At 54.8% G+C, this 15,545-nt stretch overlaps 1 long non-coding RNA gene across 1 annotated transcript; it reads left to right on the forward strand.

Moving 5' to 3' along the window:
• The first annotated feature begins 11,068 nt into the window (after positions 1 to 11,068).
• On the forward strand, positions 11,069 to 15,154 carry LOC111936786 (uncharacterized). The gene is made up of 2 exons (XR_002868329.2): positions 11,069 to 11,380; positions 12,306 to 15,154. It is a non-coding gene; the product is annotated as an uncharacterized LOC111936786 (long non-coding RNA).
• The last annotated feature ends 391 nt before the right edge of the window (positions 15,155 to 15,545 follow it).

Genomic DNA, 15,545 nt, shown 5'->3' on the forward strand with positions numbered 1-15,545 from the left:
TAATCTGGAAACGGAGAGAGCACATCTGTACAGGGCTGGGGCTGACTCCTCCCGCAGATTCCTGCACCTCCATGGGCTGTTTGAGCAGTTGTTACACAGAGGTCACCGTGGGGCAGCGTTCAGCTGTGACCCTGGCGTGCAGTGATGCTCCTGGGTGTCCTCGGGCCAGCTCTGCCTCCAGGCCCCTGTGACAGGGCACAGGGAACTGCCTCTGCTCTGTGCCTCCTGCTGGACATCTGTGCTTCCCATCTCCATGTGGCAAGGGGGTGTCCAGCAAGAGCTGGGTGAAGGAGGGGTCTCCCAAGCTGGAGATCTCCCGGGGGAGCCGGGTGCTCAGAGTAACTCTTGCGGTAACTCCACTCTTGTGGTGGGAGTAACTCTGGAGGGGAGCCAGAGCTCCTCGGGATGAAGACACCTTGCTTTGACTGGATAATTACATGTTCATCTCTACCTAATGCTTAACCACACCGGGATCAATTCTCTTCCTTCGCATTGGGAGTGTTGTTTGCAAAGTGCCTCCCTGCTCTCTTCATCCTGGGGATGTGAGCACAGGAGCCCCAAAGGATTTGGGGCCCATTGCTGGGCCTGTGGGCACTGAAAAGAGAGGTGGATGTGGGGAAATATAGAGGGCACATGAAATGGATTTTATTGCCCTTTGCTGAGCTCATATCCACCTCTTTCTTTTTTAATAGAGCCTAAAGGAATTGACTCCTGAATCCCAATATTGAATAAAGTGTATCTTGTTCTGGTCCAGTAAAGGCTTTTCACCTTTCTCCCCCATGGCCTTGTGGCTGCACCTGTCCTGTGTCTGATGTGGCTGGGAGCACCTGAAGACATCTCTGAGAGGAGCAAAGAGGCAGAAAAAGGGCACCAAAAGACCAGGTTATCTGCTCTTTCTAGTGGAAGGGAGATAAGATTCTCTTTTAAGGTCCCTTCCAACCCAGAGCATCCTGGGACTCTGTGTTGTGTCTCTGCCAAGTTCTGGCAGGAGATGTGGGCACGCAGTGCAGTCTGGGCAATCAGCAGCTGATGGAATGTCACCTGCTCCAGGGATAACCATCCTTCTGTAAGAGCCACCCTTCAGAGACACCAGGAGATCTTTTCAAAGCAGCCTCCACCTGCTCTGAGGCCAGGCATGGGCACACCATGGGGCAGACTCCCAAATACAGAACAGAAAGGGCTCCCCAGAGCCACCATCACTGCACTATTGACAAGGTTTATGTTTGACACCTTCTACTTGTTGACTTTTGTGAATGCACCGAGACCATGGCTCTTTTCTGGACATTTCCAGCAGCTGGAACACGGCCCCTGCAGACTGGGAGGCTCTGGGAGGCTCTACATCAGCAGGGCTCTTCAGCCAGGGGAGCACACGAGAAAGATCTGTGCTGACAGGACTTATCCAGGCACCCAGAGTAGCTCCTGATCCATTTTCAGGACTTGAACTGATGCACTCCAGTGGGCAGAGAAGTTCTGTGCTGGCAGAGTGACTCTTCCAGCAGAACAGAGTACCAATACTGAATCATGCTACCCACAAACCAAATATTTATAATAAAAAACAGATACTTTACACATAACTATATTAGTAGTTGATGTGAAGTTGTGGCAGGTGGGACCTGGTTCTGGGATTGCTCTCCAGAACACCTCAGCTCCCACAGCAAGTGCACCACGGAGAGAAGGAGTCCAGGTGTTCACAGGAGGAATTTCCTGGGGAAGAGGAGGGGCAGGCACTGAGCTCTGCTCTGCAGTGGGCAGGGCCAGCAGCCAGGGAAGGGCTGGAGCTGGGCCAGGGCAGGCTCAGGCTGCAGAGCAGGGCAAGGTTCTTCCCCCAGAGGTGCTGGCACTGCCCAGGCTCCCCAGGGAATGGGCACTGCCCCGAGGCTGCCAGAGCTCCAGGAGCGTTTGGACAGCGCTGCCAGGGATGCCCAGGGTGGGGTTGCTGCGGGGTCTGGGCAGGGGCAGGGCGGGGACTGGATGATCCTGTGGGTCTCTCCAGCTCACACAAGGGGTGTGCCAGGTCTGGTTTCTCCCCTGAAGTTGTGCAGTTGTGCCCTGGGTACCAGAGCACCTCAGCCAGCACCTGGCAGGGCCAGCCCAGTGACCAGAGGACAGAGGCACGGCTGGCCAGCCCTGGATCCTGTGCAGGGACACAGGACATGGCAGGGAGCTGCTGGCTGACCCTGGGCCCTGCTGTGAGCTCTGCCTGGCTCCAGCCCCAGCAGGCAGGGCACTCCATCTCTGCTGGCTGCTGAGCTCATTACAGACCTCGTTAGCTCAGGGAAAAGCACTGAGTGTCTGTGGTGTTCCATGGGCTGTTTTGCTCCTCTTGCCATGAAAAACTGCACCAGAGCCTGGCTGGGCAGAGCAGGGAAAGAAAAGCTTGCTCTCTGTCAGTGCATCCACCTCTGCCCTGCCAGCGATCCCCCGGCTGCTGCCTCTCCCAGCAGTGAATGATGGCCCTGGAGCTCCTGCTCCGTGATTTCACTCACATTTCAGGCCACTCCTGCCTGAGCAATGGGGGTGGCGTGGACGAGTTGTTCCTGTAAATCATCCCAGCACCGCTCCAGCCTGACACATCAATCCCCTCTGTAAAAGGTTCCCACCTGGTCCTGGCGGTGCTGCTGAGATTGGGATGTGCCAGGAATCCTTCAGAAGGATGTGAAGGAAGGGTTGCAGATGTTTTCAGGCATCTCTTGCAGAAAGCTGCTCCCTTTCCAGCCTTGGGGAGACTCACCTGGCTGAAGGCTGGCACTGGGCTTGGAGCTGCCTTGAGCTCACCCTGCACTGACTGTGGAGCAGCTGGGAACAGGCAGAGAATGGTTTGGGGGACACCTCCCACTGTGCCAGGCTGCTCCAAGCCCCAATGTCCAGCCTGGCCTTGGGCACTGCCAGGGATCCAGGGGCAGCCCCAGCTGCTCTGGGCACCCTGTGCCAGGGCCTGCCCACCCTGCCAGGGAACAATTCCTTCCCAATATCCCATCCATCCCTGCCCTCTGGCACTGGGAGCCATTCCCTGTGTCCTGTCCCTCCATCCCTTGTCCCCAGTCCCTCTCCAGCTCTCCTGGAGCCCCTTTAGGCTCTGGAAGGGGCTCTGAGGTGTCCCTGGAGTCTTCTCCTCTCCAGGTGAGCACCTCCAGCTCTCCCAGCCTGGCTCCAGAGCAGAGAGAACAGGAAGGAGGGAGAGGTGGGATAAAGCTGTTTTTAAGATTTATTTTATTCTCATTGTCCTGCTCTGATTTTTTATAATAAATTCAGTCAATATTCCCAGGTTCAGGCTGTTGTGTCTGTGATGGTGACCAGGGAGGGATCTATCCCAGTGTTTACCTTTCCCTTTATTTTCTCTCCCCTTTCCAGGTGCAGAGGGACCTGATAAAGCAGCTTTGGTGGGCACCCAACACCCAGCTGGGCCCAACCCACCCCAGAGATTCTGCACATGCAGGGGGAGCCAAGGGGAGTGGGAGAATTGCAGCAAAATCTGACTGAAGACCTGACAGTAAAAGCTGCTCCTCCACGGAGCTGGGCCAGGGGAGCCCTGTGCATTCCATGGGTGTTGGAGGCTGGGCTGAACTGGGAATGCTGAGTGTCCCCCAGGCCATCCCAGGGACCTGGGCCCAGCACAGCCGTGGCCTCTCCACTTCTGCAGCAGCTGCTCTCATCCCCACTGAATGCCAAACCTCCAGGACACACAGGATCCAGACCCAGCAGCTTCTCAGGGTGAGAAGCCCTGGCAGCACCCTCCAGTCCCAGCTGGTGAGGACATCCTGCACAGTCTGGGGGTCCCTGCAGCACCAGCAGTGTGCTGGACACAGTGCAAGGAGTGGGAAGAGTCCTGGGAGCAGCAGCTGAAGAATGGCTGCTCCAGCCCAGTGGATGCCTGAAGACTTTTGTTTTTTACGTATTTTTCATGTATTTGTGAATCTGTAGATCACTGATATTTGGTTATATAGCTCCTGATATTTCTCTTATCCTTTCTCTTAGATTTCAGAGTAAGAAGCTGTCATGCTTAAAACCACGACAGAAGCTAACCTTCTAACATATTCCTGAAAAACTGTTTAGTCTTATTTCCAAGTGGAAGACTGACAAGAAGAACATTCCATTTTCCTCATCAGAATTTGAGAAGACATAATGAGAAGTGGGGCAAAGAAACCCTGGACCAGCTCCAGGGGGGCAGCACCTGGGGGAAAAACTCCCTTACCAACTGCTTTTCTAATTGGACAATACTTGTTAGATATGCTAATTTGTTAAATCTATAAAAATTGTAAAAGTCCAATACTAGGTGTGCCCATGACTACTGGGACACCTGGAAGCTTCCAAATAAAGATCTGTGGTTTATTTTACTATTTTGTCACTGTTACAAGAGTTTCCTCTTCCTCAGCACAGCCACAGCGGTGGGATCCAGCTGGGGTCACCTTCCAGGTCCTGTCAGTGCTCTGAGCTCAGGGTTCCAGGGGCTCTGCTGTTCCCAGGGGCAGCACATGCTGGGGTGGGCTGCAATCCATGTGGAATCTGCTGTTATTTGAGGGCTCAGTTTTGTGCTTTCCTCCAATCCAAGGATGTCTCCACTGGGGTGGAGCCTGGGATTGCTGCCCACACTTCCTCTGCCTTCACTGGGAGATGGCTTCTCCTCCTCACTTTGTTTGTTTGTTTGTTTTCCATTTCCTTGTGTATTTTTGTAAGTCTGACTCCTCCTCTCCCGAGGCCCCTGGCTGTCCTGGCAGCTGCAGGGACTTGTAGGAAAGCTGCTGGAGAGCACTGGCAGAAAATGAGCACAGAATTTGTGACCGGGAGCAGCCGCCCTCACAGCCCCATCCCAAGCATCACTGAGATCTCACAGAGGAATGAGAGCATGGCAGCACCACCTGACCGGTCACAACAGCTCTGATTTCAGATCTGCAGTGCTCCCAGCAGAGTTAGCAAATGAGTTGCAGACCGGGAACTATCTGCAAATAGTTTCCAATAATGAATTGAGGTGCGAAAGCTGCAATCTGCTCTGAGACAATCTGTAAACAGAGGGAAGGAAAATCCACCAAAATAAATTATTCATTTTGGATTACTCCTCTAGCTCATGTCTTAACTTGAAAATCTCCAGGGCCTGCAGAGATTCCGGGGACGCTTATGTACCTTGAGCAGAGCTGTGTTGGGGCAGGCACAGGGATGAGACACATCAGGGTGTCCCATCAACACCTGGCCAGCTCTTCTCCCCCCACTGATGGGGATTTGCCACCAAACATGGACCAGCTCCATGGCTTGTCCAGGGGAACCAAATGTAAATCTATTCCAGGCCAAAAATTGGACTCTTCCCCCTTTGCTGTTGCCATCAACAAAGAGGAAAAGGAGCCACCCTGGAGCAGGAAGCAAAGCAGAGGTGGGATGGGGGATGGGGGAAGGAGAAGACACGGGCATAGGGAAGCAGGGCAGGCTGGAGGCAAATCACAGCCCATATGGGATCAGCCCATATGGGACACACTGATGTGCCCACCAGAGTGACAGTCCTGGGTGAGGGCACTGCAGGGGCTGGGTGAGGTGTGATGCACCAGGACCTGTGCCCAGCCACCCTTTGAAACCTTCCAAACTGCCTGAGGAGGAGGAAGTGGCCCTGAGGAAGAAGGAGATCCCCCAAGAACAGCCTGAGGATCCCTGGGGGCACAACAGGAGGAGCCCCCCTGGCCCCAGGCAAGGGGTGCCATGAGCAGGCTGTGCCTGGGGGGTGTGAGGGACTTGGTGTCCCAGCCCCTGCACAGCTCCCTGGTGAATCTGGGACTGGCAGGGCCCTTGGTAGGGCTTGCTGCTGGAGAAACTGGCTAAGAGCAGAAAACCTGCACATGGAAAAAAGAAACATATGGAGCTGGAGGAAGGTGCAAGATGGGAAGCAGGGGTAGAGCAGGGATTTCTTGTTCAGTTATCTGCAAAGATTGGATTGAACTGCTCCTGGGTCCTCCTAGGCAGGATCTCCAGCAGAGACAAGCCAGGTATAAGCACCTTTGTCATTCTGCCCCATGGATCTACAGGTGCCAGTCTGACTCTTCAGTTTTTAGCCCTTTTAGTCAGTCCCAAGTCTTCAGCCTCATCATGGAAAGCAGCAGAGTGGAACTGGAGCACACTGAGGCATTTCACATAGAGGTATGAGGTGACATTGTCTTCTTTGGTTAGAATTAAATGAGTAAATACAATTCTAGTGTGTGTTTTCCTGAAAATGTAATACATAGGACTGCAGGGAAGGGCAGAATTCAGAGCAAAATTCTCCAGTACTGACCGTGCCAGACTGGGCAGAAGATTGGAGAACGAAAGTATTCCTCACACTCCAAGGAGGTTTTAGACTAAACCTGACCCCAGACATCACCTGGAGAGAATCTGTGGCAACCTGGACTTTTTCAAACCTTTTTTCTGCCCTGAAACTTCCTCTACATTCAGGAGAGTGCAGTAATACTCAAACAGCTCAGATCTGGTGGATTTGTCTTTGATCCAGATTGGCAGTTATTGTCCCAAACTCCCATGATCCCAGCAAATGCCAGAGTTTGGCCTTTTGGAGCTGCTGGTGTTAGAGCCCAGCTAACCCTGCTCACTAACCACTGAATTACTGGGGCATTATTGCTGCTCTGGACCACAGAGGTTTTCCAGGGGATGTGCTGGAACTTTCAAGGCTTTACAAGAACTATTTCAGCTTTAAGAAACAACCTTAAGGAAACGTTGTCAGCACTGTTCAACCAGCTCTTAATGAATGCTTTAGAGACATCCCTGTCGAAGCCATGGCTTTGCTCTGCTAGAAAAGAGCAGGGGGACATTTGGGCACCCACTTCCACAGGGGAAGTGGCAAATAAAAGCCATGGAACTGAGTATTTTGGAAAAAAATACTGAGTATAGTGGGAAGGAGGTGTGGTTTTGGCAGCAGCCTGAGCCCAGAAGAGCTCCTGGGATAAGGCCACCTCCCAAACCCTCCTGGCCTGGTGGCCCCTCCATCATCCACCCTTGCACAGAGCAGTGCAGGCACTGAAGTGGCAGCTGAGAACTGCTCCTGCAGTGTCCCCAGGAAAAGCAAAGTGCCCACATAGCTTCCTAAAGCAAGTGGTTTTCAGGAAAAGACAGAAGGCTGCAGGAAAACAGAATGCAGCTCTGTGGGAAGGCTGCATGGAAATCAGCTCCTCTCACTGAAAACTTGACTCTCTGCAGAGCAGCTGCTGGTTCAGAGCCCTGGCAGCAGCACCAAGAGCTGGGAATCCAACGCTGTGGTTGCCATGTCCTGCAGGACCAGCACTCCTGAGGCTGTGCTGGCCAGGCCTCCAGGAGGGGCTCAGGACACCCAGGCCGTGCTGCTCCTGCAGGGTGAATGTTGTGTGTGGAGCTGAGGTGCCACCAGGAGTGCTGGAGGATGCTGTGAGAATGGCACACAAAGCACATCTCCACGAAACCCTTCCACATTCCTGCACTGGAGGAACCTCCATGAGGCTCCTGCTTGTCCTGGGGCTGCTGTTTGTGCCACCTCTTGGCTAAGGATGTAAAATGGCAGCACAAGGATGCGGGTTTGGGGGTTTTTGTGTTGCAGAGACCTCAAAGAAGAGCACCTGAGGATTCCCCCCGGTGCAGGCTGAGGAGCTCAGGGAGCTGGTGCAGTGTTACAGATGTGCCTGGGTGTGAGCTGGAGAGGTTTCTGGCACTGCAGGAGCTGCTTGGACTGGAGCTGATGGGGCTGTGCTGCTGCCTCTCTGAGCAGTGTCCCTGCCAGTGGGACCCCAAAGCCACCAGAGGCTGCTGGCTGCCGTGGCTCAGGTGTGAGCATGGGTTTGACCCGTGCTCCAAACCTGCAGGGCCAGCGCTGCCCATTCCTGCACAACGACATTATCTCCTCTTTCCTGGCTGTCTGCAATTAGCCTCCCGCAGCAGATGAATAATTTGTTCTTGTTGATTCGACAGAGACACTTGGAAAGGGGACAAACAGCGCGTTCCGCCTCGCCCGGCAGTCGCAGGCACGAAGGGAGGAAAACACGGACACGGCGCTGACTGCCAGCACCAATACCCGGACATTCAGTGGCGCTGGCACAAGGCAGGCGACAAACGCGACAAACGGGGATCGGAGGAGCCTCGGAAGTGCTGCCACAGGCACCGAGCGTGGCTGGAGAGAGGGGGCAGGGAGGGCAAGGGCAGCCCCTGGGCCGGGCTGCTGGAGCCGGGGGTGCCAGCCCATGGCCCCACAACCCCCGTGGGAGAGCTGCTTTCTCGCCGTCACAAAACCAAAGCCATTTTCAGAAGAAGAACAGATTTTGGTTGGGAGGTGAGGGAAGCGGAGGGCCAAGAATAGAAGGGAACAGTGGGCGGAATTCTGACTCCCTGCTGCATTCAAAGTAAAGTACAGGACAAGTTTCAAGGAAGCAGCGGGGCAGCCCTGGGGGGAGCTGGCAGGGACAGAGGAGCCTGGCAGGGGTGGGAGGGCAGCGGTGCAGGGACAGCACAGAGCACAGAGCACAGAGCACAGAGCACAGGGCACAGGGCAAAGAGCACAGGGCAAAGAGCACAGAGCACAGAGCAAAGAGCACAGAGCACAGAGCACAGAGCACAGAGCACAGAGCAAAGAGCAAAGAGCACAGAGCACAGAGCACAGAGCACAGAGCACAGGGCAAAGAGCACAGAGCACAGGGCAAAGAGCACAGAGCACAGAGCAAAGAGCACAGGGCAAAGAGCACAGAGCACAGAGCAAAGAGCACAGAGCACAGGGCAAAGAGCAAAGAGCACAGAGCACAGGGCAAAGAGCACAGAGCAAAGAGCACAGAGCACAGGGCACAGAGCACAGGGCAAAGAGCAAAGAGCACAGAGCACAGGGCACAGAGCAAAGAGCACAGAGCACAGGGCAAAGAGCACAGAGCACAGGGCAAAGAGCAAAGAGCACAGAGCACAGAGCACAGAGCACAGGGCAAAGAGCACAGAGCAAAGAGCACAGGGCACAGAGCAAAGAGCACAGAGCACAGAGCACAGGGCACAGGGCACAGGGCACAGGGCAAAGAGCACAGGGCAAAGAGCACAGAGCAAAGAGCAAAGAGCAAAGAGCAAAGAGCACAGAGCACAGAGCACAGAGCACAGGGCAAAGAGCACAGAGCAAAGAGCACAGAGCACAGGGCAAAGAGCACAGAGCGAAGAAGCAAAGAGCACAGAGCACAGAGCACAGAGCAAAGAGCACAGAGCAAAGAGCACAGAGCACAGAGCACAGAGCACAGGGCACAGAGCAAAGAGCACAGAGCAAAGAGCACAGGGCAAAGAGCACAGAGCAAAGAGCAAAGAGCACAGAGCACAGAGCAAAGAGCACAGGGCAAAGAGCACAGAGCACAGAGCACAGAGCACAGAGCACAGGGCAAAGAGCACAGAGCACAGGGCAAAGAGCAAAGAGCACAGAGCACAGGGCAAAGAGCACAGAGCACAGAGCACAGGGCAAAGAGCACAGAGCACAGAGCAAAGAGCACAGAGCACAGGGCAAAGAGCACAGAGCACAGAGCACAGGGCAAAGAGCACAGAGCACAGGGCAAAGAGCACAGAGCACAGGGCAAAGAGCACGGGGCAAAGAGCACAGGGCAAAGAGCACAGAGCACAGAGCACAGAGCAAAGAGCAAAGAGCACAGAGCACAGAGCACAGAGCACAGGGCAAAGAGCACATTGCAGTGTCTCCAGCAGGGCCAGAGGCAGCAGCACAGCCCCTCAGGGGATGGCACGGGAGACAGGGATGGCAAAGGAGGCAGGGATGGCACGGAACAGGGATTTAACAGCAGGAGATGATGGTGGCGGGCAGCGCTGAAGTGGATTTTAAGAGCGACAGCGCTGAGCAGGAAATGGAGAGCAATCAGTCAGGTCACGGAGCGCTGGGCGCTGCCCAAACACGGAATTTTGGGGTGTTGGTGGCTGTGAGCACGGACCCGGCCGGCCCGACGCCATCTGTGCGGCCACGGCAGGAACTGCACAGGACAGGCCGGGAATGTGGGATCGGGGGAGGAACTGCACAGGACAGGCCGGGAATGTGGGATCGGGGGAGGAACTGCACAGGACAGGCCGGGAATGTGGGATCGGGGGAGCAGGAACTGCACAGGACAGGCCGGGAATGTGGGAATGACAGGCTGAGGAGAGGGCATCACTTTGTGCTCCGCTGTCACCTCTGTCCCCTCCAAAGGCAGCGCTGGCAGGGCTTGGCACAGTGCTGCTGCCATGGGCTCTGTGAGTTGATCCATAAGATTCTGGGAACATCAGGCAAAGCCAGCACAAGGCTGAGACTGCTGCAGGTGCCAGGCAAGACAGCCCTGGACATTTCCATGCTGCAGGAACTGCAATTTTGGCTTCTTTTCTCCATTAGAGATTCCTGCAGGGCTGGAGGCTTTGCCCAGAGTCTGCTGGAAGTGAGAACATTGGCTTTATTCACAGAATCCCAGAATCCCTGAGGCTGGAAAAGCCCTCCAAGGTCATTGATTCCAACCTGTTCCTGATTCCCACCGTGTCACCAGCCCAGAGCACTGAGTGCCACTTCCAGGGCTTCCTTGGGCACCTCCAGGGATGGGGACTCCAAAGCTCCCTGGGTAGCCCCTGCCAAGGCCTGAGCGCCCTTTCCATGAGGAAATTCCTCCTGGTGTCCAGCCTGACATTTTGCTGAGCAAGCAGCTCTGGGGTTATTTGCAGATGTGCTGGAGGCAGAGACAGTATGGAAGATGTGCTGCTACCCTGGGCATCCCTGGGAAGATGGACAGGGCTGAAAGGGACTTTTCCTGTAGAATGGAGCCATGGTGCTGAGGCCCAGCTCCATCTCTGCATCAGGAGTGATGCTCAGGGAGCAGGGCAGGAACGGGGCAGGAGTGGAGGAGACAATGGCTGTCAGCCCCTGCAGATGAACCCCCCCTCCACCCCATGCCTTTCTCACCTTTCAGAGTCCTGCCACTTCTATTTTCCCCTGGGCTGCAATGCCAAGGACAGGGAGCCAAGGACAACCATTACACCATGAAGGAGCCTGGCTGAGGCTCAACCCCCCCCAGCCTCAGCTCCTCACCTGCAATTACTCACCTCAGAATGGGCAGAGGGCAGGAAAATGGGACTAAGCAGGAGCCCAGGTGTGTGTGTGTCTGGTTGGTCCCACCTGTGACTGTCTGAGTTCCCAGCAGAGCAGCAAGAGGAGGCCCCTGGGAGTTCCTCTGTCTCCTGCTCTTGCAGGGACCATGCTCAGCTGTGCTCCAGCAGAGCCTTGTGGAGAGGGGCTGTGCTCTGGAAAACCACAGGCTGGGAAGCTCTTGCATCACTGTCTGGGTGTGACAGGACTTTTGGTGTCTGGGGGTGCTCTTCCTGCAGCTCCAGAGGGTCTGTGAATCACATGAACAACTCGACCCTAAAGCAACAGAGAAGCCACTTCTGAAGGGCACTTTCCTGTGTGCGTGTGCCAGAGTGCTCTGAAATACATAAAACATTCTCAGAGTGGGGAAGATCACTGTGAGCTTTACCAAAACTGACTTGAGAAGCTATTTCAAAGCATTGCAATGGAGCTTGCAAATATCTGGCCATGTTTGCTGTTCCCTGGCAGGAGTGAGTGGTGGGTGCCTTCTGCAGTGCTCCCAAGCAGCTGCTGGGAGTAGCTGAGCTCTGCAAAGCACACTGGTGCAGTGTGCCTGGGATGGCAGCAGTGTGTGTGTCACTGGGAAGGGAAGATGGGCTCCAGGAGCACAGGGAAGTTTTTATGTCGGGCTGAGCATCCCCCCAGCCCTTCAGCTCACGGTGGAGGCACTCCTTCCCCTTGGATGGAATATCTGATGCTCGTGGCTAGGCTGACTCCCACACCAGGAAGGTGATGCGCTGGAAAATGGGAAAACAGGAGGGAACCTCACTTAACCTCCAGTTTCAGGATCTTGTGCTTGTGCCTTGGGGCTGTTCCCCTTCCCAGGGAGGTGGGAACCAAGGGGGTTTCCCTGTTGAACCAGGGCCGAGCTGAGCACCTCTGAAGGAGGGGTGGGGTTGGGGAAGATCCCAAAGCTGCTGACAGCTCTTGGTGTCACCTGTGCTCTGGGGTTTCCCTGGCAGCCTGGTCCAGGTGTCCTGACTGCAGCAGGTCCTGAAGTGGGCTCTGATCACTCAGAATGATCACTCTGATCATTCTCCCCATCATTCAGGATTTTGGAGAGCCCTGCAGCACGTCCAGAACATCTCCCAGTGCGTTCCCTGCCCCAAATGGGTGGTGAGCAGCCTGCCAGCCTCACGGCTCCTGGCAAACACAAGCTCCCCACTCACTCCTGATAACAACAGCCTGGAAAAAAAAAAAAAAAAAAAGGAAACAAAATGGATTTTCCCCCTTCCTTTTTCAGGAATTCTGGCAAGATGTCAAAATGCTCCACTGCCACTCAGAGTGAAGAGCGTTGCCCAGCTCTTCCCCGTGCTCGTCTGCCAGGCCTGGAGCGATTGCAGAGCTTATTTTCGGCAGCTGAAGCGGCAGCAGGAGCGGGAGGGGAAGGCTGGGCTATCAGTCACCGGGAGATGCTGCTCACTCCCACGGAGGTGTTTACAGGAGGGGCGTGAGTGTGAGCTGCAGCCAGCTGCCATTAGCATTGCAGATCGGGCACTTGTTAGCACAGTGCTTCGCCCCTGCTTTACAATTTGCTAATAATAAAGCATTTGTTCCCGGCAAACAAACGCCCAGATTTATGTCTTGCTCACAAAGGACTCCAATAGATATATTGATACCTTGTGAAGCTGCAGCGAGGAGAGGGATTGAAAAGCTGCTGTTTACTTGACTCCATCCAGCTCCTCTATTGATGACTGGGAGGCATTTATTTCACCGAGGATAGAGCACTCAGAACTACGAACTCTCTGTTGCCGATAGTGCCATATTTAGGGTTATTATATCACCATAAAACAGTTTTATGGGGCCATGAATAGCGGGGCACGTCGATGCCAGCACTGCCTGGCGGGGCTGGCAGAGCCCAGCAGCCAGGGAGGAACAGCTTCCAGGGGAGAAGGAGGCACGGGAGGAGCTGTCCTGCTGCTGAGCCCAGTGAGGAGAGCGGCTGTGCAGAGCTGTGCTGGCACTGGGGACTCTGTCTCCCAGCACATGGAGCCGGTGCAGGGATGCCGCTGCTCTGGGAATGGCTGGGAATGTGCCAGGCACCAAAAGGAAAGGGCAGGAGCTCCAGTTCCCCTCCTCAGCTCTGGCTGCAGGGTCACGGTGAGGGCTGGAGGGTCAGGCCAGGCCAGCACGGATGGGAGCTGGCACAGCAGCGTCCCCTGATCTCCAGAGTGACAAATGGCACCTCGTCCTGGCATCGTTCTCCAGAACTCCTCAGCTCCCAGGGACAGCACAGCACGGAGAGAAGGAGCTGAGGTGTCCACAGGAGAACTTTCCTGGGGAAGAAGAAGGACAGCTCCGATCTCAGCCCTGGGACAGGGCCAGCAGCCAGGGAAGGGCTGGAGCTGGGCCAGGGCAGGCTCAGGCTGCAGAGCAGGGCAAGGTTCTTCCCCCAGAGGTGCTGGCACTGCCCAGGCTCCCCAGGGAATGGGCACGGCCCCGAGGCTGCCAGAGCTCCAGGAGCGTTTGGACAGCGCTGCCAGGGATGCCCAGGGTGGGGTTGTTGGGGGGTCTGGGCAGGGACAGGGGTGGGACTGGATCCCTTCCTGTGGGTCCCTTCCAGCTGAGGAGATTCTATGATCCTGTGATTCTTCTATGGGAGGAGTTCCAGCCTCAGGAAGGACAGACAAACCCTGCTGGGATCTGGACGGGCTGTACCTCCCACAGCTAAAAGCTTCCACAGCCCGAGCACCCCCGTGGGTCGGGGCTGTCTCTTCTCACCCCATCCCGGTGTTCAATTGCTGCATCCACCCCAGGCGAGCCCTCATTCCCGGTGATCCATCAAACCTGGAGTGAGCCCTGTGGATACAGGGGGAAGCACAGACAGCCCTGTAACCACTCCAGAACAGGCTCTCCCTGTCAGCTCCCATCCTCTCTTACATTTTAGCTGCTAAATAATGCACTAATGGAAAAGGAAACCTTAGCCAGGGCAGTCAGATTAAGATGCAGAGCAACCACAGCTTTTAGCTTTCGTTTTCTGGCTCCAAATGCTGCATTTCTCAGCTTTATTTCTACTCTTTTTGTTGCTGGTGGGGTTTTTTTGCAAGGGCTTTACAAGAAGACGAGACAGATTTTGACTGCAGCACTTGAACTTTAGTTATCAACGTTCTCCGTGCAACAAATTTTGGTTTCGACAGGAAGCTGTTGGATCTAAGAAATCACAAACATAGAAGAGACTGAGACATGCCTTCAGCCTTTTGAGAAGACTGTTAAGCTCTAACTCTTGGATTGTATTTCAGCCTATCTTTCTGTTCACTGCTGTATTCACCTTCGAGAGGGAGTGGCCTTTCTCTTTACAGCCTGAGAGTTTTATTCTGACTATTGAATTAGTAATTATCACCTCATTTAGCTGGGGTCTCCAGTGCCCGGACAGTATTGATTTGTCAGAGAAGGAAAGATGGAGCCTCTTTCACCGCGGTTTTGGGCACAGCCTCAAGGGGGCTTCTCTGCTATTTAAAGGTGCATTTCCTGTGCAGAGGGCCGGCAGGATCGACAGAGGGTCCAGGGAGGGATTGGTACTGCAGCTGTCTCATCCCTGCACTGCTCTGCCCAAACCCCACCTGGCAAAGTGCCCCTGGGCAGGACACAGGAGCTGGAGGTTCTCGAAGGCTCCAGAGGACACCCCATTCCCAGCAAGGCACAGTCATCCACATCCTGTTCTTCCAATCCCCACAGACAGAGCATTCTCCGAACCCTTGGGATGTAAAGAACCTTTCCTGCAAGGCTGTGCTGCCTAAGGGGGACTCCAGGCTCGGGGCTCACCTCAGCTGGGCCAGCAGTTGCCAAAGTCACCTGTGTGTTTTAACAAGAGCTTGTGATTTCCCTGGAGAGCTCTCAGCTGGGTCTGGAGAGAGAAATGAGTGTAGGAACTTGGCCAAGGAAAGCCAGGGGCAGTGGTGGAGTCCCAATGCCTGGAAATAGTGAAAGAATGACAAGTGGCAATAGGGAACATGGTGTAGTGACCATGGTGGGATTCAATTGAAGGTTGGACTTGATCTTGGAGGCCTTTTCCTTTTTAATATCCAAGTTAATGACTCTGTGGATGCAGGGAAGGAACCTCACTGATATTTTGTGTGTCATATTCACTCTTCTTTCACCTGAAGTTTAAACCAGAGCATAACTCAGCACCACCCCAAAGCTGAGTCCAATCTCAAGCATTCAGCAAATGTTTCATTTCAAGCAGCCATTGATGAATTGATAAAGCATCACTGAGGAATCCTGGCAAACCCAGAGGAAGAGATGCCAGAGACCAAGGAACAAACAGGAGGTCACAGAGCCCCACGTGAGCATCTGCAAACCAGCACAGGAGAGTTCATGGCCCAGTGACCAGGGAATTGGCACGGCCCCGAGGCTGCCAGAGCTCCAGGAGCGTTTGGACAGCGCTGCCAGGGGTGCCCAGGGTGGGGTTGTTGGGGGGTCTGGGCAGGGACAGGGCTGGGCTGGATGATCCTGGTGGGTCCCTTGAGTTCAGGATATTCTGTGA

The sequence above is a fragment of the Cyanistes caeruleus genome, chromosome 18 (assembly GCF_971803275.1).
Source record: "Cyanistes caeruleus chromosome 18, bCyaCae1.hap1.1, whole genome shotgun sequence".
NCBI lineage: Eukaryota > Metazoa > Chordata > Aves > Passeriformes > Paridae > Cyanistes > Cyanistes caeruleus.